This window comes from Macaca fascicularis, chromosome 20 (genome assembly GCF_037993035.2).
Source record: "Macaca fascicularis isolate 582-1 chromosome 20, T2T-MFA8v1.1".
In the NCBI taxonomy this organism is placed as follows: domain Eukaryota; kingdom Metazoa; phylum Chordata; class Mammalia; order Primates; family Cercopithecidae; genus Macaca; species Macaca fascicularis.
In genome coordinates, this window is record NC_088394.1 from 103,570 (window position 1) to 125,424 (window position 21,855).

Below are 21,855 nucleotides of genomic sequence, written 5' to 3' on the forward strand. Positions count from 1 at the left end.
AGTTCCACGATAGCCTATCGCCAAGTTGGAGAACTAGGAAAGCGTAGCATGGCTCAGTCCACGTCAAAAGGACTCAGAATGAGGGAAGCCAATGGTGTAACTCTCATTCTGAGGCCAAAGGCCTGAGACCCTAAAGTTCTGATGTCAAGGGCAGGAGAAGAAGGATGTTTCCATTTCAGAAGGAGATAATTCCCCTTTCCTCTTCCTTTTTGTTCTATCTGGGTTCTCAACCAATTGGATGGTGCCTGTATTCATCCATTTATACACTGCTATGAAGAAATACCCGAGTCTGAGCAATTTATAAAGAACAAAGAGGTTTAATGCGCTGACAGTTCCACATGGCTGGAGGGGCCTCACAACCATGGTGGAAGGGGAAGCAAAGACGTCCTTCTTCACATGGCAGCAACAAGGAGAAGTGCTGAGCCAAATGGGAAAAGCTCCTTATAAAAACATCAGATCATGAGAACTCACTCACTATCATGAGAACAGCATGGCAGTAACCACCACCATGATTCAATCACCTCCAACTGGGTCCCTCCCACGACATGTAGGAATTATAAGAACTACAATTCAAGATGAGATCTGAGTGGGGACACAGCAAAACCATATCTGTGCCCATCTACATTGGGTCAGGGTTATCTCAGTGTCTTCCAGAAATACCCTCACACATATGCCCAGAAATTGTGTTTTACCAGCTGTGTGTCTCTTAATCCAATCAAGTAGATGTCTAAAATTAACCATCAGAATATTTATGCCTGATTCATGCCTGAAATTTCAGGATGAAAGCTATGAAATCTCTATTTGTGTTTGTATGTCTATTAATGTGTGTTATGTATATGTGATATTTTCTTAACTCAGGTTAGGGTTGCAAAATTCATTTATAAAATTCTTTAAAAGTGTTCTATTCTAACTTGGCTTGCGAAAACATAAGCATTTATAAATAAATATTCACCAAACTCCTAGAAATATAGGAACTGGTCAAATGTTTTTTAAGTTAACACGATTTGGATAAAACTTAGTTAAATAAGGTTAATATAATATTTTTGGTGTAATAAAACAACTATGTCTTCAAAGTTACCACTATCGAATATAAAACAAACATAAATTCCTGTTCTGCTTGAGTTCTACTCAAATAAGCTAATATTATACTTACTAGAAACGTAAAATCTTAAAGCTTTTAAATTTGATTCTAATTAAGTTGTCATTCTTATGAAAAACATTATTTCTTTTTTATGGTGAAAAGATATACATATATTTAGAGTTAGTCAGTTGGACTCGGTTTAGATGATCCCAATTTTGTTGCAACATCCAAAGCATCATAATCAGGAGCGAGTCGAACATATGCCTTCTTCTCTTTATCAGGTCGAATCAGGATGTTGACTGTGGCCACATCCATGTCCCAGAGCTTCTTCACAGCCTGTTTAATCTGGTGCTTGTTGGCTTTAACATCCACAATGAACACAAGTATGTTGTTTTCTTCTATCTTCTTCATGGCCGACTCAGTGGTCAGCGGAAACTTGATGATAGCATAGTGGTCAAGCTTGTTTCTCCTGGGGGTGATCTTCCGAGGATATGTGGGCTGCCTCCGGAGTCGCAGTGTCTTGGGCCACCTCAAGGTGAATGACATGCGGATCTTCTTTTCTGTATGTTGCTGTGGACACCTTTCAACACTGCCTTCTTGGCCTTTAAAGCTTTGGCTTTGGCTTTGGCTTTAGGAGGGGCAGGAACTTCCTTCTTCACTTTCGGTGCCATCTTGTGAAAAGCGAAAAACATTATTTCAAAAATAATTTGTTTACTGTAAATCTGCTTAATAGTAGTTTCCAAAATACTTTTGGTAATTTTTAATCTTAAAGTTAAGCTAAGTAAAAGATTTGCATTAAATATCTAGACCATTTATAAATAAGATACAATACTAAAACATTACTGAACATAAATAATTAAAGTTTATATAATTTTCGCTTCTTATTTTTACAGAAAGACTAAAGATATTTTGGACCATTAATAAACATGTTTTTGTCTACCACAATGAGAAATTGTACGATGAGGAAACACATCCATGTAGATGTTGGGAGATGGTATACTCATACATTTTCTAACCTACTATGGAATGCTAATATATGACAGTTTATAACTGTTTACTTGTTAGTTTTCTCTGGAAAATAAAAGATTACTAAGTATTAAAATTATAATCCATATGTGTAAATAAAACTACTAGAAGCAATAGAATAACTAGAAACAACTCTATGCAAAGCATGCAAGAAAAGTAGGGCATGATTCACAAGTAAAGTAGGATGTATTTTTTATAAGGAATACCTTACAAAAAATACAAATAAAAAGAGATATCTAACCTTCCCTGTGTTATATTTGTATCAGTAAAATGTTGTTTTCAGAAATTATATAAAATTCCTGGAAATTTGTCAATGTCCTCCTTATCCATGCTATGTGCCAGTATAGAGTTATGAGTCATAATTCCAATTATTATTTTAAATGTTGTGCCGGGTGCAGTGGCTTATGCCTGTAATCCCAGCACTTTGGGAGGCTGAGGTGGGTGGATCACAAGGTCAGGAGATCAAGACCATCCTGGCTAACATGGTGAAACCCCATCTCTACTAAAAATACAAAAAATTAGCTGGGCGTGGTGGTGGACACCTGTAGTCACAGCTACTCGGGAGGCTGAGGGAGGAGCATGGCGTGAACCTGGGAGGCGGAGCTTGCAGTGTGCTGAGATCACGCCATTGTACTCAAGCCTGGGTGACAGAGCGAGACTCTGTTTCTAAATAAATAAATAAATAAATAAATGTTGCATGCCACAGAAAAAATCAAATATCCTTGTCAACTGTGGTATAATCACAGCCATTTCATACTCTTTGTCATTTAGATATTATTTCCCCCTGATGCTTTCCTGAAAGCTCCTGCGATCAGCTACAGGTCAGAATGTTCATCTCCGATACAGGACTCCCTCTGATACTCATGGAAAAGAGTATGACAGGTACTCTGGTTAAAGACTTCTGATGATATTGCTTAAATAACTTTAAGACCATACACTTGACTCAGTGAAGATCTCCAGAAGCCTGGTGGAGAAATTGAAGGGGTCATGAGACTGCTAACCCAAGATCCAGCAAGACTGGAATTGATTACGTGGCACTGAATGAACTGATGAAAACTGATTATAATATTATAGCTTTTTAGAGCATTGCTGGTTCTTTAATGTTCTAGTTTCTGAATTTAAGAAATCTCTTTCTCTTAATTTAACTGTAACTTACAACAATTTGGTAGATTATACTTTTGTAAACAGAAATGAAGCGTTAACATTTTTTTCCCTGCCTAATCTCTCCAGAATTTTGAAATTCTTACTGAATACTCTTTTTTTCATGATGATATAGTTATTAGCAAAAGTCCAGTAAGAATCTGTTCACCTTATAACAGGACATAATTGGAAAATTTGGTTATATTATCAAGATTTTTACTGGAACATCATATTTTAGAAGTGTACCTAAGATCAGTTATGACCAGCAATTTTAAGGAAGTAAGGTTGACTATTATGGAGACAATGCTTACAAAGCACTGTGAGAAATGGGAAAGTTCTTCTTCAAAGATTGTAAAAAGTCACAATTTCTTACTATAAGATTGCTATCCACTATTTGTGTGTGTGTGTGTGTGTGTGTGTGTGTGTGTGTGTGTGTGTGTGTGTTCCAAATCAGTTGTCCTAGCTTGCTCTGGCATGCCTGGACAGAACTAGACAAGCCCCAGCCCATACTGTATGCCATTCCTTATTTGGAGATGCTTCCTTAACTATCCCTGGCAACTTCCTTTTCTTTCTTTGTTCTATTCCCCTTACCTAATTAAGAAAGTTTTAAACTAATAGCCAATTGGGTAAAGTGTAAAATGTGAGGTCCTATTCCAGCCAATGGTAACTGGACACAGCAGTAGGGTAGACACATCAGGTTATAAGTAACTCTGTCTCCTTTGTTCGGTGTGCTCTTGTGGCTGGACAGCTATTGAGTAGCACCCTTTCTGCAGAAAGTAAAGCTCGCCTTGCTAAGAGATTATTTGTTCCCATGTTAATTCTTTTTTTTTTTTTTTTTTTAGAACACCAAAAACTTCGTTCCCAACAGCACTCTGAGAAAAGTCAGCCTGATACTTACATTACAGGGTTCACAGCCTTACAGGTTAGTAAAGAAGGTCATTTCCTGGTAGGCCCAGGAATTTAGGGATATTTGGGGGGACTCAAGAAAAGAGGAATTCACACAAAGCTATAAGGACTGCAGCTGAAATTTGATAGTATGTTCTTAGCTTGGCTTTTAGCCTGAATGAGGCCTTTAAAAGTCAAATCTGAGATTCTGTATGAAAACTTCCAGCAAAGAAACTTGAAAGCACCTATGTGGTCGTCTCCTGTTCTTGCTGCACTTACGTAAATAATCAAGCAAAATCTAACAAAACTATACTTAAATTTAAAACAAGAATAGTCTTACTTTGATTATGGTCAAAAATGATGGTTACTACAGAGAATAACTTTATGTTTCAATGGAAAACTATAACTTGGCCGGGCATGGGGGCACATGCCTATAATTCCAGCACTTTGGGAGGCCAGGAGTTCTAGATCAGCCTAGGCAACATGTTGGAAACCCCGTCTCTACCAAAAATATAAAAATTAGATGGGCACGATGATATGTGCCTGTAGTCCCAGCTAATCAGGAGGCTGAGGAGGGAGGATCACTTGCACCAAGGAGGTAGAGGTTACAGTGAGCCGAGATTGTTGCACCTTTGCACTCCAGCCTCGGTGACAGAGCCAGACCCCGTCTTGAAAAAAAATTTTTTTTTAAGGAAAGCTATAGTTATTGTGGGTTATCAGATTCTAGTCTTGTTTCTTGTTTTTGGGCTATTTTTACCTCTTTGTAAACTGGATCCTGCCATCTGATGAATTTTGTCCCACAATAATACTTGTGGAATAAGAAGCCAAGTATTGTCTCTCCTACTAATGTATCTATTGTCAGTTAATTTGAAGGTCTCCAACCCTGGAACAAAGTTAGAAGAGGTAGGTTTTGCTCCCCAAAATGCATAACCAAACTGTGGTACATTCATGCAATGGAATACTATTTAGCCATAGAAAGGAACAAGCTATCAACTCACACAAAGACATGAGTGAATCTTGTATGCACATTGCTAAGTGGAAGAAGACAGTCTGAGGAGAATACACACAGTGTGACCTCATTTAATGAGACACTGCAGAAAGCAAACTACACAGATGGGAAACCATTGGCTCCATGGGGTGGGGGTTTCAAGCATTTCATATGATACTTTAATAGTGGGATACCTACCACAATGCACTGGTCAAAATATGCAGAATTTTACAACCAAATGGGTAAATCAAACTCTATTCAAATTAAATAAAATTACTCAGGATGTGGAGTATCCCAGGACAGAATACATCATGTGAAAAATAATTTAACTATGCCACAAATTACTGTGGTTTGGATGTGGTTTGTCCCTGCAAAAACTTGTGTTGAAATTTGACCCCCAATGTGGCAGTGTGGGGCAGTGGGGCCTAGTGGAAAGTGTTTGGGTCATGGGGACGGATCCTTCATGAATAGATTAATGTTCTCCATGGGGATGAGTGAGTTCTGCTCTCACAGGAATGGATTAATTCCTGCAGGAGTAGGTAGTTAACAAGAGTCTGGGTTCCTTGGCTTCCCTCTTGCTTTCGTTTTTGCTATGTGATCTCTGGTGCACCCCTTGCTCCCCTTCCACTTTCCACCATGAGGGGAAAAAGACTGAGACTCCACCAGATGCAACTGCCCAATCTCAGACATTCCAGCCACCAGTATTGTGAGCCAAAAGGACCTTTTTTATTTATAAATTACCCAGCCTCAGGTATTCTGTTACAGAAGCACAAAACAGACTAAGACACAAATGTAGGAAAAAACTCACTGAAGGTGTAGGGAAAATGGTGTTGACCTAAGTCCCTTTGAAAATTAATAGAATCCGTATGCTGAAGGCAAACAAACTATACTTCATCACTGGATTCTATTTTATAAAATTCTTTCCAACAGAAGCAATTGTGAACAATTGTAAAACCACAGTATCTGTATCTGGAATAAAACAATGACTTACATAAGTCGCAGATGGTAGTAACCAGGTTTCTCACTGTTGAAGTGGGAGGTTACAAATTAGCAAGGGGAGAAGGCTAGAATGATTCATGTGCTATTAGATCAGAGGTGGAGACATGAACGTAAACTTATGTTTAGTTTAATATAGATACACACAGTTCTACATAGAAAACTTTATAATTAGGTGTGTATAGGTAGGTTACACACACACATATACTTCCTAGCATTGCTAATGAGGAACAAGTGCTCATTCAACAATGTGCTCATTCGGCAGCCAGATGTAAGTTTTCCTACCATTCTGAAAGGAATGAGGCTCTTTGAAGAAATGTCTGATACTAGAACTGGGACAGTAAATATAGGAGTCGGGATAATCTTGAAGTATCAGAAAGTAAGCACTAAAAAAAATTAAAATATATCAAAGAAAAATAATAGCCAATAAAAACAGCTACTGATGGCCAACACAGGAATGAATTGTAGTGTTGAATAATAATTAAAGCTGAAAGTAATTATCTAGGTGTCTGTATTTGTATACACAGGTGAATAAGAAAACAGAGTTGCATAGAAATCTCCTTTGCAAAAGAATTCCAAGTAATTGATGTAGACACTCAGCCATCAATAATGTGGAGCCAACTCCTCACTCCGTAAGTGTGGGCTCTGCACAGTGACTTGCTCCAAAAGAACACATGCAGTATGGGCAAGGAGGAAAAATAACTTCACAGTGGAGAAACCTGACAAACAGTAGCTCTTCCAAATGATTCAAGTGAACATAAAAGGTGACAGTTCACCTTGAGAACATGCAGTGACAATGGGGGACATTCTACAAAATTCCTGACCAATCCTCCTCAGTACTATCAAGGTCATCATGACATGGAAAGCCTGACATACTGTCACAGCCAGGAAGAGCCCACAGGGACGTGATGACCACATGTCATGCGTGATCCTGGATGGGATCCTGGGTCAGAGTAAGACAGAACCAAGGGCATCCAAATGAAATATGAACTTTAGTTAATAATAGTCTATCAGTATTGGTTCATTAACTATGACAAATTATGTAAGATATTAATAAGCCATGTGAGACACACTGATAGAAGATGTTAATAAGAGATGAAACTAGGTTGCAGCTACATGGGAAATCTCTGCATTTTTGGGGGGGCAATTTCTGAGTAAGTAAAAAAAAATGATGTAAAATAAAACTTTATTGAAAACAGTTATAATTTTTGAATACTTCTTTGTTTAATTATTTATACCACGAATTACTAGTAATTGACACTGTTAACTAGTCCTGTTTTTTTTAAATAAGAGCATTTATGACACAAAAAATTAAACAGTACAGATTGATATATAAATCAAAACAAATGCTCTTTACATGTTTTCTGTTAGAGTAGTCACACATATGTGTAAACTTAATTATCATACTTTTTTCTTGTGCTGTAGTTGTGTCCTGGTTCATTCTCTAAAATGCTGTTCGCCTTAGACCGGGAAAAAAAACCTTACAGACTCTGTTTCAATTCATGGCTAAATATTTTCAAAACAGTGACTTTGTAAAAATATGTTCCAATGGAAAATTGATTCATTGTGATGGGATCACTTATTCCAAAGACTTCTTGTCTTCATTTCGTGTCCATGGCTACCTTTTAGCCATAATACAACAGAATTGCCCATGTGTTTCTTGTTGTTCTGAAGGGTTATAGATATACAGGGGTTGGTTATATTCATGTTTATTTACATATATGTTTAAAATTGTCCATATAAGGGTTTTAAAGATTACATTGGAAGCCTTATGTTTTAAAATGTACTCAGAATTTGTTTTAACCAGGGATGTTAAGACCTGGAGACATGGAAGTGACTGTCCCATTCAAACTCATAGATCCCTAGAAATAGAAGGCACAGGGACGCCCCAGGCAGAGGCAGGAGAGGGGAAGGCACGGGCAGGATCCTCTGCTGTAGTCTCTGTGGGACAGCAAGGGCAGGCAGGGCAGGCAGGCTTAGGCTGCCCAGCGTTAATAGCTTCAGCAGGCTCTGGGGCATAGGGGCCATTTCTAGTTGTCTAGTACCTCACCCTGTGGTGATTAAGGAAGGGCGGTATTGTCTCCTACAGTATCAGAGCTAGATAAAGTAGGTGGTTAGGAGTATGGGTTCTGAATTGGTAGTTTAATTGGCTGGTCCTGGGAATGACAATCTTTTCCCAGTATAGACTAGATGCTAGAGCATCAAGAAAACAGAAAATAAGAAAATATAATTAATGCATTCTGTGTGTACAGATGGAGTCTTCTTTTGCTTCCCCAAAGGAAGAGTCCACAGGAGCCTGGCAATCCTGGACCTGAGGAAACCCTGAAAATGTTGGTATCTGCAGATCCTCTCCAAAAAGAGATCGCCAATCTCCTAAGACTACAAGCTGATCCCAGCATTCTGGGAGCCAAGAGGGAGAAAGAATCCGCTGATCTCCCTGCTCAGTAAATTGGCTTTCACTAAATACTGTCTTTGCATAAGCAGCATTATCCAGTGTCCTGGAGCTTAGAAAAGTTCTGTTTCAGTATCTGAAGAAAATAAATTGTTTCTTTTTCTGATGTCAGGGAGGAGCATTTGACTGCCAGTGTGGACTGAGGGGTCTTGGGATCAGTCTTCCCAATGTGCTTTGAACCGACCCTCTGTGTCTGCCTCACCATCTCCTCAGCTTACCTAGACACTTGGGAACCCTAACACAAGCCCTTCTAGGAGTCTGTGGTGTGGCTTAGCTGCCTCTGTAGGAATCTCTTGGGGTTAAACATTTTCCACTCTGCTAAGTCAGTGCCATCTGTTCTTTGGCTTCATCTTCAGAAGACCCTGAGCCCTTCCCCACCCTCCTTGCCCCACCCTCCACACCAACTACGTGGCGCCCTTGAGGCCATAGGGTTGCTACCATAGGATTTTTGTATTGAGTGCTCTCATTCCAAGCAACTGTGAGAGATTTCTATGGCAGGGCCTCCGGGTTCCTGTCAAATTAAATTGTAGTTGAGTGGTGGGTGCTATTTAAGAAGCATCCCCCTTTCCCCTTCCTAACAGAGCCCTGAATTATTCAGTCACGTGGTTTGAAACATGGGGTGGGTCCCGGTTGACTTAACCAGCACTGTCTCACCCTGTGTCACAGTTACTGGTTCCAAAGTGAGTGCATAACTGAGGCTCATGCCAGGTGCCACAAAGCACTCCCTTGGTCCCCCTAATGGACTTTGGGATGGGCGGGGTCTGAGTTGTTCCAATTAGAGTCAAATACAAGTTGCGCTAGGTTGTTAGGAACAAGGGTGTGCTTGTTCATGCTCCCTCTTTGGTGAAGAATGCAACCTCAGAAATTGTTCCTGGAGATTTTGCCACATGCAGAATTATTCTGACTTCACTGAAGGCAGAGCAGAAAATTGGGAAGAGACTGAGTCCTGGTAGCATCCATGAGCTTCTGTGCTCAGATTCACACTGAAGCCTGGCCTCCTTCTGAACTACCCACCTGAGTCAATAAATTCCCTTGTATTTAAAGTAAAATTGAGCTGTATTTTTAGTTACTTGCACCTGCAGGTGTTCTGTGAAGCTGGTACTGTGACTTTGCATCTGAGAATTTTTACAGTGTTTCTCTCATGGTTGAGTCAATCATTTCAAGGATGCTCTGAGGGTAAAAAGAACGATGAATTGTGAAGCAGTGAATTGTGCTGCCAGGCACAATTCATTGGACAATAGAAAGCCTCATCTCCTGGGCAGTAGAAAGTTTCATTGTACATAAATTACATATCTTGTTTCTGTCTCAACCTCTTATTTTTTCATATGCAAAGGAGGTAAGGAAATCCAAATAAGTCCAGCAGCTAATATGCTTCTCAGACATGATCCAAAACAGAATTGAATTATGTAAGCCTTGTTAAAATTCATCATCATCATTCATATTTCTGAATATTTAAATTAGAAATTCTGAAAAAGTAGTTTGTTTCAGAGGTAGTTTGTATGTAGGTAGGTATTTTTTCAGGATCAAAAGTTTATTTTTTATTATCTAATTGAGTTTAATTTACATATAACAAAATTTAGTAATTTTAAGTGTACAAATCAATGCATTTTGACAAATATACATATAGTCATGTACACAACAGTACCATTAAAATACATTTCATTACCCCCAAAATTCTCTTGCATGCTGCTGTAGTCAGTGACCCCTGCCCCACACCACAGCTTCCGGCAGCTGCTTTCTTTCACTCTAGTTTTGTTTGTCTTAGAATATGATACAGGCCACATGCAATAACTCAGGTCTGTAATCCTAGCACTAGATTGAGAAGCGGGGATCACTTGAGCCCAGGAAGTTGAGACCAGCCTGGGCAACATGGCAAAACCCCATCTCTTAAAACACACACACACACACACACACACACACACACACACACACACAAATTAGCCAGGTGTGGTGGCACACCCCTTTGGTCCCAACCCCTTTGGTCCCAGATACTCAGGAGGCTGAAGAATCACCTGAGCCTGGGAGGTCAAGGCTGCGGTGATCTGTGATCACATCACTGCACTCCAGCCTTGGTGACAGAGTGAGATGTTATCTCAAAAAAGAAGTATTTGATATAAATGGAATCATATAGAATATTCTCTTATACCTAGTTTCTTTCATGTATTCTAATGCCTTTGAGATACGTCCATGTGATTTCCAGTGTATATGTCATTCTTATGTTGGGCAGTAACCGTTGTAGGAATATATTACAGCTTATCTACTCTTCAGTGATAGACTATTTTAAAAATATTTGGCTATTAAGAAGAAAGTTGTTATGAATACTTATATTCAGACCTTTGTGTCAACAGATTTTCACTTCTCTTGGTTGAAAACTTAGGAGGAATTATTATTTTTTTAGGTTATGGATTTTTAAATGATTGTCAGTTGCCAGTTACTTTAAAAAAAATGTAAGTTCTTAAATTTTAAAGTTTAGGATGCCTGACTACCCTGACAAAAACAAGCAATGGGGAAAGGATTTCCTATTTAATAAATGGTGTTGGGAAAACTGGCTAGCCATATGCAGAAAACTGAAACTAGACCCCTTCCTTACACCTTATACAAAAATTAACTCAAGATGGATTAAAGACTTAAACATAAGACCTAAAACCATAAAAACCCTAGAAGAAAACCTAGGCAATATCATTCAGGACATAGGCATGGCCAAAGACTTCATGACTAAAACGCCAAAAGCAACGACAACAAAAGCCAAAATTTACAAATGGGATCTAATTAAACGAAAGAGCTTGTGCACAGCAAAAGAAACTCTCATCAGAGTGAACAGGCAACCTACAGAATGGGAGAAAATGTTTGCAATCTATCCATCAGACAAAGGGCTAATATCCACAATCTACAAGGAACTTAAACAAATTTACAAGGAGAAAAAAAACCCATCAAGAAGTGGGTGAAGGATATGAACAGACACTTCTCAAAAGAAGACATTTATGTGGCCAAGAAACATATGAACAAAGGCTCATCATTACTGGTCATTAGAGAAATGCAAATCAAAACCACCATGAGATACCAACTCATGTTAGTTAGAATGGCAATCGTTAAAAAGTCAGGAAACAACAGATGCTGGAGAGGATGTGGAGAAATAGGAACACTTTTACACTGTTGGTGAGACTGTAAATTAGTTCAACCATTGTGGAAGACAGTGTGGCAATTCCTCAAGGATCTAGAACCAGAAATACCATTTGCTCCAGCAATCCCATTACTGGGTATATACCCAAAGGGTTATAAATCATTCTACTATAAAGACACATGCACACGTATGTTTACTGCAGCACTATTCACAATAGCAAAGACTGGGAACCAACCCAAATGCCCATCAATGATAGATTGAATAAAGGAAATGTGGCACATATACATCATGGAATACTATGCAGTCATAAAAAAGGATGAGTTCATGTCCTTTGCAGGGACATGATGAAGCTGGAAACCATCATTCTTGGCAAACTAACACAGGAACAGAAAAGCAAACACCACATGTTCTCACTCATAAGTGGGAGGTGAACAATGAGAACACATGGACACAGGGAGGGGAACATCACACACGGGGGCCTGTTGCAGGGTCGGGGCCTAGGGGAAGGATGGCATTAGGAGAAATACCTAACATAGATGACAGGTTGACAGGTGTAGCAAACCACCATGGCACGTGTATACCTGTGTAACAAACCTGCACGTTCTGCTCATGTATCCCAGAACTTAAAGTATATAAAAAAAATAAAAGTCACAGGATGTTTGTGATAGTATCTATTACACTGATGTTGACATCACACATGGCTGACTATTTGGAGACTCCAAGTGAAATTTCTTGCAGTTCTCAGTGCCAGGAAAATATGTATTTCTGGATAAAAACTCAAAAATTTTAGAAAAACTTCCAAGTTTCATAGTCTAGAGCTCTAACACTGGAATCTTCCAAATTTAAGGATTAATGATTTACCTAAATCTAAAAATAGTAGGTTGCAGATGTATTTAAACAGTGTGCCTAGGTAGTATGCTTATATATTAAGATTAAAATGGTCTTCTAAAGTTTATTAATTCTAATATAACCTTTATTGTTTCATGTAGACATATCTTTCTGGTTCCCAGGATAATTTAAACAATTAATTCTAAGCAACTACTAACTTAGTTCTAGATTGGGATATCTATTTATGCATTTGAAGCTTTAGATATGTATTTCAAATCAGAAATGTGTGCTGGTCATGGAAAGTTGTGACTTAGAGCCTCAGGTAAGTTTTTTTTCATGTGAACATACTGCTTCCAATTGTTGTTATGCCCAGAGCAGACAATTAATAAATACCCTTGGAACTGAATGAGTGATTAACTGCAAATATCACAATACATCTTCTTAGCGGGAATGATAATTAGACATATTTAGTCCTTGCTGTAACCTAAGAAAGGAATTCTTTTCATTAAATGTTTAATGTCTCACCCCGTTCATACAGCCGGAGTTACTGATTCAGTTTGATGTGAATTCAGTCTTATAAAAGACCCATCATTATAACCTGCACTTATGCTTCCTATAGTATTGGAACTTCCAACTTGTATACAAAATAGATATCCTTCATATTCTTAAAAACCACAAGAAATCTCCCTTTATTCATAATAGACACAGAATTAGGTATTCTATTAAACTGAACAATAGAACTCACTGGGAGTGACCACATAAACTATATCACGAATTGTCAAAGTGTCTGGAAAAGTCAGTGGGCCATTTCGCTCCACGCTGTGCCATGAGCCAACCAAGAGGGTTGTCAGTGACTCTGCGTGGGTCACCCAGGGCACGTGGTGCTGAGGCTGTCAAAGAGCAAGACGGGGCTGCATCTAAACTCAGGCCTCTGCTAAGTGTCCGAACTCGGGCAAGATGCTAAAGACTTTAGAGACGTTTCCTTTTCTATGATTGGGGTTATAACACTCACCCTGTCAGGTTCTCCTGTGCGTTGACAAGGCCGGCACGTGACACACCAGGGGCAGAGCTGGACGGGAACCTTCTTCCTCAGACATCAGGGTCCTCATGAGCATCAACAAAATAAAGAGAGCAGGAGAGCAGGAGAGCAGGAGAGCGGGGGAGCGGGGGAGCGGGGGAGCGGGGGAGCAGGGGAGCAGGGGAGCAGGGCATCTCCAGCTGTGTCGGGACTGCAGCAGGGACTCAGCAACAATCAGTCTCTTTCCCTTGTTTCATCCAAATCATATATTTAAAAAATAGGTGGGGTTATCATGGATGTTTATATTGATTCCTGGGATCAGACAAACATACCTTTCCTTGTCATGCTGTTTTCTCTTCCCAGATGGTTTGAAGAGCTTCGTTTTGGACTTGATATTCCTGGAGTGCATTTCTTTTTCTAATTAGTTCAGTCTTGACCCTGAGCCATCACCCCTCCAGAGTAGCAGGATATTCCACTCCACCATTGTTGGGGTGCCACAATTTCACTACTAATCAAAGGCTCCTTGGTTACTGAAAAATGAGAGACGTACCTCTAATAATCAGTCTAGATTGTCACTGCTCACTTCCTCATTTTCCAATTCCACAGGGGCCCCCCAAAGCCCGGAAGGTCTCATTTCAGACGTCTTATAGACCATGGGAACCAGGAAACACTGGGAACCGTAGGGCCAGCAGCCACCTCATTTGCACCCTGTCTCTGTTTCCATCACCCTATAGATATTGCCACAGAGCAGTGTTGGGACCCACTGGAGATCTGACTGCTCCCAGTCTGGGAAACTGCCTTCTCTCCCTCCACTGATATCGTATTTCTACTTTCCACCCCACAGAAATCCTTAAACTAATCACAAAAGGGATTGGTAGTTACCTGGTGTGAAGCAGAGCTGAGCCAAAGGATGAAGCAATATTGCAATGGACTCTGTCATTGATATCACTAGTTCGCAAATCTGTTACCACTATGGTCAAATTTTTATATTCACTTTAAAATTATAACTCATTCTGCTCATTGTATTCAAGGCAACATCTACCCTAAAATATACTCAGGCATTAATTTACGCTCTTCTGTTTACAAATGAGAATTCATAAGCAAATTGAGGTAGCAATTACATTTTTTTAAACTGAAGGCAAAACAGAAGACATATACACATACGTCAGAGAAACAAAACAGAGAGCCCAGAAACAGACTGAAATACAGCCAGCTGATCTCTGACAAAGGAGCAAAGGCAATTCAATGGAGAGAGGAGAGTCTTTTTAACAAATGATGCTGGAACAAATGGACATCCATGTGCAAAAAAAAAAAAAAAAAAAAAGAATCTATAAACAGACGTTACACCTTTTACAAAAGTTAATGCAAAGTAGAGATTAGATCAATATATGAAATGCAAAATTTTCAAACTCCTAGAAGATAACATAAGGAAAAACTCTAGATAACCTCGGATTTGGTGATTCTTTTAGATACAACACCAAAAGCATTATTCACGAAGAAAAATATTGGGAACTTGAACTTTAACATAAAAAAACTTTAGTTTTGTGAAAGATACTGTTAAGAGAATAAAAAGACAAACCAGAGACTGTGAGAAAATATTTGCAAACTATATCTAAGGATTCATATCTGAAATATGCAAAGAACTCTTAAAACTCAATAAGAAAACAAACAACCCAATTAAAAATGGGTAAAAGCTGAACATTTATGCAGATGGAAATTAAGTATATGAAAAGATGCTCTATATAATGTCTTATTAGGAATTGCCAATTAAGACAACAGTAAGATACCACTACATACCTATTAGAATGGCCAAAATCCACAAGACCAAAAACAGCAAATGCTGGTGAGGATGTGGAGCAAAAGAAACTCGCATTCATTGCTGTGGGCATTATGTGACATTTTGGAAAAGGGAAAATTACATAGATAGCAAAATAATCAGTGGTTGACAGGGGTTGGGAAGAGGAAAGGATGGATGGGCAGAGAGCCTTGGCTGTTTAGGGCAGTGAGACCACTGTGTGCGATTTCACAATAGTGGACCCACGACAGTGTGCAGATGCCCACACCCATTGAATGCAGACCACAAAAAGGTATTAATTACATAAACCATAAACTTTCATAATGAAATAAATGTTTTTTAAAAGAAGATAGTGTTGTTCAGTTACTGTCTACTTTCTGAAATGGAGATGGTGGAGCGCTTCCATGGTTGTGAGGATAAAAATAGATTAGAGAATGTAATAACTAAAATAGGTGTATAAACATTGTTAAACTATTTTATTCTCATTTTAAAAACATGCCTTAAATATATTTGTTATGCTTTACAATTGAGCAAGTAGTGCAAACACATTAATATAATTATCCTCTAGCTCCACTCAGAAGTCAGGACTGCAGGGCTTCAGTGCAGGACTGCACAGCTCCACCTGCACCTGCCAAATGCAACAACCTCTTTCAGTGTCATTAAAATATTTCAACAGGAGGATTGAGTTTAGATCCAACCTGTGTTTTCTCCCCTGGAAAAAAAGGTTTTTTTTGAAACAAAGAAGGTCTTTACCGTCTTCATCCGAAATGCTGAGGCATCTGCAATGTCTGCTGTAAGTGACACCAGGCTCTCCTCTGAAATCTAGCAATGGGAAAATAGACTGTAGATTCTGCTTTCAGAAAGGGGGGAATCAGAACTAAGTCAAAATGCCATGTCCTCATTCATAAACATCTTATTTTACAAATTCCACAGGTTTAGTTATTTTGGGATTAATATGGGCCTATATTAAAGTGCATTTATTAATTTAGCATGAATTGTTCAAATGCATTCTGGATCCTGAGCTGACATCCAGCAATGCTGAGTGTGTGCCTGTGTGAGTCACCAGCAATGAAGAGCCTCAGGTTATTGTATTTATAAAATGAAGGGGTTTAGGCTTGCTCTGATTTTTTAAAAACCATTTTTAAAAGTAAAAACTTTTTCTTGCTATATAAAAATGTACAAGAAAAACTCACATTACAAATGATAAATTATAATTTTATTAATATAAATATTTTTGTGAGCTCAATTTATATGACTTAGTTATTATAAAAGAAATAAGCAAGGCCAGGCGCGGTGGCTCAAGCCTGTAATCCTAGCACTTTGGGAGGCCAAGACGGGCGGATCACGAGGTCAGGAGATCGAGACCATCCTGGCTAACACGGTGAAACCCCGTCTCTACTAAAAAAATACAAAAAAACCAGCCGGACGAGGTGGCGGGCGCCTGTAGTCCCAGCTACTCGGGAGGCTGAGGTAGGGGAATGGCGTGAACCCGGGAGGTCCAGAAACACCGTTTTTACATTGCCATAGCTAATGTTAACACCTCCTAGAATAAAGGGGGAATCACCACCAAGGGTCAGTTCTGGTTCAGACTCTGGAGTGAGGGCATTATTCTTTTTGCATATAATGCAGTGACTCCACATTGCACCAGTGGCTTGGTCAAAAAAGACAAAATTTCTGGGGAATTAGTGTTGATTATTTTTAGATATCATAATCTTGGCTTTATGGACACCTTATATTAAACAGATCTCACTTGCCAAATGCCACAGGATGCAGGCCAACAGACAGGCTCCGAGGGGTCTTGTGAGCTGGAACTGCCATATAAGCAGAACCACAGGAGAGAGAGAACACTGCCCATATCCAACACAGCGTAGCCACCCTGAAAGCCTCACCCTTTCTTTTAGAAATGTGTTTAGATTTTATACACTTTTGCTAGATTTTGTTATGTAAGATTTATGTATTGAAAGGTCTTAAAGATTTTTAAATGTTGAGTAAAATGTTCACGAGTATAGTTTATATATATAGATGTATATGAAACAAACCTGTCATATAATTTATTTTCTTTAAAAACAAGGCACTGGCTGGGTGCAGTGGCTCACGCCTGTAATCCCAGCACTTTGGGAGGCTGGGACGGGCAAATCACGAGGTCAGGAGTTTGAGACCAACCTGGCCAACATGGTGAAACCCCGTCTCTACTAAAAATACAAAAAATTAGCTGGGCATAGTGGCAGGCACCTATAATTTCAGTTACTTTGGAGGCTAAGGCAGGAGAATCACTTGAACTCGGGAGGTGGAGGTTGCAGTGAGCCAAGATCATGCCACAGCACTTCAGCCTGGGTGACAGAGTGAGACTCCATCTCAAAACAAAAAACAAAAAACAAGACCCTTATACAAATAACCCTTGGAACTTTTATTTAGAATTTAAGGTTATTTGTGGTTTAGTGTCATGTAAACAAAATTCTCCCAATTGCTAGGGTCCTCTTGGGGTGCTGCATCCTGTAAGATATGATCATGCCAGAAAAACAGACCCTTCTCCATCTAGGAACTCAAATGCCAAGGGTGATGCCAGATCAACTTTCATTACTGAGTCATATATTCCTAAATTCAGTGTATCATAGAAAAACAGACATACCCTTAACAGTTTAACCTGACAAAGTTCTGAAATACTTCCATTGCAATAAAAGTTGTGAAAAGGCTATCTTGCTAGAGATCTCTGACTCAGAGAAGAAAGTGAAGGCTGGGCACAGTGGCTCAACCTGTAATCCCAGCACTTTGGGAGGCGGAGGCAGGTGGATTACTTGATGTCAGGAGTTCGAGAGAAGCCTGGGAAACATGGTGAAACCCTGTCGCTACCAAAAATAAAAAAATTAGCTGGGCATGGTGGTGGGTGCCTATAACCCCAGCTACTCGGGAGGCTGAGGCAAGAGAACGGCTTGAACCCTAACCCGAACACGAACCCTAACCCTAAACCTAACCCAAAACAGAACCCGAACCCTAACTCGAATCTTAATCCTAACATGGAACCAAACCCTAACCCTAACCCAACCCCAACCCTAACCCCTAACCCGACCCCGACTCCGAAACTGACCCTGACCCTAACCCCTAACCTCTAACCCTCTAACCCTCACCCTCGCCCTCGCCCTCGCCCTAGCCCTAAAACCCTAACCCTAAAATCCTAACCCTAACCCTTGGGTGGAGAGAACCTCTGTGCGCAGGATTCAGAGGGGATTTCCGTTTCCCGTTTTCCACACTGAACCATTCTAAGTAGTCTCTGACCTTCGTTATTCAGGGCTAGAAACAGGAAGTATTTTATTCACTGTGGATGCGGCCCCGAGTTGTCCCAAAGCGAGGCGGTGCCGCCAACGTCTGTGCTGAGCACAACGCAGCTCCGCCCTCGCGGTGCCCCCCACGCCAGGGTCTGGGCAGGGTAGAACGCTGCTCTGTCTTCACGGTACCCCCGAGGTCTGTGCAGAGGAGAACACAGCTCCGCCCTCGCGATGCTGTCAGTGTCTGGGCTGAGGAGAATTCAGCTCCGCCCTCACAAACGTACAGCAACGGCGCTGGCGCAGAGTCGCACGCCAGGCGCGGGCGCAGGCCGACGCAGGCGCAGAGTCAGAGGCCGGCGAGGCGCAGGCACAGAGTCGCACGCCAGGCGCGGCGCAGGCTGGCGCAGGCGCAGAGTCGCAGGCTGGCGCGGTGCAGGCCCAGAGTCGCGCGCCAGGCGCGGCGCAGGTCGGCGCAGAGTCGCAGGCCAGCGCGGCGCAAGCGCAGAGTCGCACGCCTGCGCGGTGGGGGGGGGGGGAGGGAGGGTCGCGGCGCAGGCGCAGAGATGCATGCTGCGAGGGGAGCGGCGGAGACGGGCGAAACATCAGTAATCTGAAAAGCCGGGCTCCGGTGACCTCTGCTTGCAGCCGCGCACTACAGGGCCCTCTTGCTCACAGTGCTGTGCCAGTGCGCCCCTTGCTGGCGACTACAGCAACTGCAGGGCCCTCTTTCTTGCAGTGGTGGCCAGCGCCCCCTGCTGGCGCCGGGGCACTGCAGGGCCCTCTTGCTCGCAGTATAGTGATGGCACGCCACCTGCTGGCAGTTGGGGACGTTGCAGGGCTCTCTTGCTCACAGTGTAGTGGCAGCACTCCCGATGCTGGCAGCTGGGGACACTGCCCGGCCCTCTTGCTCCAAGTGAAGTGGCGGGTGGCTCCGCAGCTGGCAGCTGGGGACACTGCCGGGCCCTCTTGCTTGCCTTGTAGTGGGGGCACGCTCCCTTCTGGCCGCTGGGGGTACTACAGGATCCTCTTGCTCACAGTGTGGTGGCAGCACGCCCCCTGCTGCCAACCAGGACGCTGCAGGGTCCTCTTGCTCATGGTGTGGTGCCCGTGCGCCACCTGCTGGCAGCTAAGTACACTGCAGGATCCACTTGCTCACAATGTAGTCGTCGTATGCCCCCTGCTGGCAGCTGGGGACACTGCCGGGCCCTCTTGCTGGCAGTGTCGTCGCAGCACAACACCTGCAGGCAGATGGGGACTATGCAGGGCCCTCTTGCTCCAGGTGTGATGGCTGGCGCCCCCTACTGGCCACCTTCTGCACCACTTAACGCTGGAGCGCCAGTTATTAAGCGCCATCTGTTCTGGAAATTCAAACTGAAACGGAGCTATTACTGGGGAGAGCTGATGTCCCAGTTCTTGTCTAACTTGGAAGAAGTATTTTCACCAAGAGGCAATACAAAGATGGCAGATAACTTCATTGAAAAAAATACAGTGTGAAGAGCTTATTGTAGAAAAATAGGAAGGAGTAGGCTGATCGTGCAGGAAAGAAGCCTAAGAGTCCTGTGCAGGGAATTTTATTTTGGACTTCTTCACATTCCTGCCTCTGTCTCAAGTCTCCACCTGTTTTCTTTGTCTGGTTTTCCTGCTACTGCCTTAGGTCCCCAACTTGCTCCACTTAGGCTTGTGGGACCTCCTCACTGTTGGTTGAGGCACATGTGTGGTGATCAATCCGAACTCACTCTGGCACCAGGCTCCTTCCCGCCATCCCAGGCAGGCTGACAGCAGTCACATTTGTATCTACTGTGCCTATCTCTTTTGAATGTCCTTCTCTGCCCTAATCTGTACTTATGGTGCCAGGTTTCTTTTAAGAATGTCCCCTTTGTCCTTATCAGCATGTATCCAGCAGTATTGTGACATTATTACTGCAGAGTGAATGATGACTGGGGCATCTTAAGAGGAGTTGTAGGGTGTTTCTTTATGCATAGGTACCTCTTCTCCCTCCAACCCACAATTGACAAGTGCCCATCCACTCCAGCATTAGAGATGCCACTAATATGTGAATTTTTGGTGGTCCCTCTAGGTGAGCCTTCCCAGACTTTCCCTTTTCCAGGAGCTCCCCCTCCTGTTCATGTCTAGCTATCTATGTGCTCCAACAGAGCCCACTATCCTGTGTCTTTCCCAAAAATAGTGAGGGAAAGATTAATGGGAAACCATAGGAAATGATATGCACGTAGATGAAAACTTTACAACTTACACAAATAATCACTCAAAATCATCCTTATACTAAAAATGCAAAACTATACAATTTCTAGAAGAAACTATGGAAGAAAAGCTATGTGCCTTTGGATTTGGTAATGAATTTTAACAAATGACACAAAAGGTTTATATACACAGAAGAAATGACAATGTGGATTTATTAATATTTGAAGTTTATACTCTGGGAAAGACCTTGTTAAGGGAACAAAAAGACAAGCCACATATTGAAAAAAAATTTGCAAAATACAGATCTGAGAAAGAATTTGTATTCAAAATACATACAAAATTCTTAAAACTAAACAGTAAGTTAAACAGCCCAATTAAAAATGCACACAGATCTGGACACCTCACCAAAGACGATCTACAGATGGTAAGTAAACATACAAAAAGATGCTCAACATAGTAGATAACTGAAAACCACAATGAGATAGCACAGTTGGTCTGTATCTGTTAGAACTGCTAAACTCTAAAAAAAAATGACAAATTGCTGGAGGAAAAACAAGAACTCTTTTCATTGCTGGTAGAAGACAGTGTGTAAGACCAGAATATGCCACCCCAAAATATGTCCCTTTTGGCATAAGAATTATTCTGAGCTGATTACTTTGAAAAAATGCTAAAAAAGGAAGTTCTGAAAACAGAGAAGTTACCCTTGTGTAAGGAAAATTTACATCTATAAAGGAAATCCCCGTTTAAAAGATCTCTCTCTCTCTCTCTCTCTCTCTCAGCACTAACCAAGAAGAGGATAACTAAATCATTAAAAGAGTCTTATCAACAGAGAACGCATGGAGTTAAGTCTGTATAAGAAAACTTACCCTTGTCTACTGTGCTTTTGCTTGCTATGTCCCCACTACTGAGCCTCAAATCTTCTTTCTTTAAGTTGAAGATAGCATTTACACTTGAATTGAAAGCCACCTACTGGGGATTTACTCATTTTTCCCTGAGTATCTCCCATGTATCCATAAGGTATACATGTTTTTAAACTCGTCTACTTTTTTCTCATTTTAATCTG

At 41.1% G+C, this 21,855-nt stretch overlaps 1 long non-coding RNA gene across 5 annotated transcripts in view; it reads right to left on the reverse strand.

The window, feature by feature from the left end:
- Positions 1 to 1,222: 1,222 nt before the first annotated feature.
- The window catches only part of LOC135968746 (uncharacterized), a 32,773-nt gene continuing 12,140 nt past the window's right edge, over positions 1,223 to 21,855 (reverse strand). For 2 of the 5 annotated variants that reach the window (XR_012429520.1, XR_012429517.1), the window contains 3 exons: positions 16,084 to 16,152; positions 13,530 to 14,065; positions 1,223 to 1,752 (listed from right to left, as the gene is read on the reverse strand). This is a non-coding gene — a long non-coding RNA (uncharacterized lncRNA). Of the gene's footprint in view, positions 1,753 to 13,529; positions 14,066 to 16,083; positions 16,153 to 18,603; positions 18,856 to 21,855 lie in introns of those variants that run through there. The other 3 variants (XR_012429521.1, XR_012429519.1, XR_012429518.1) reach the window with 2 other exon arrangements.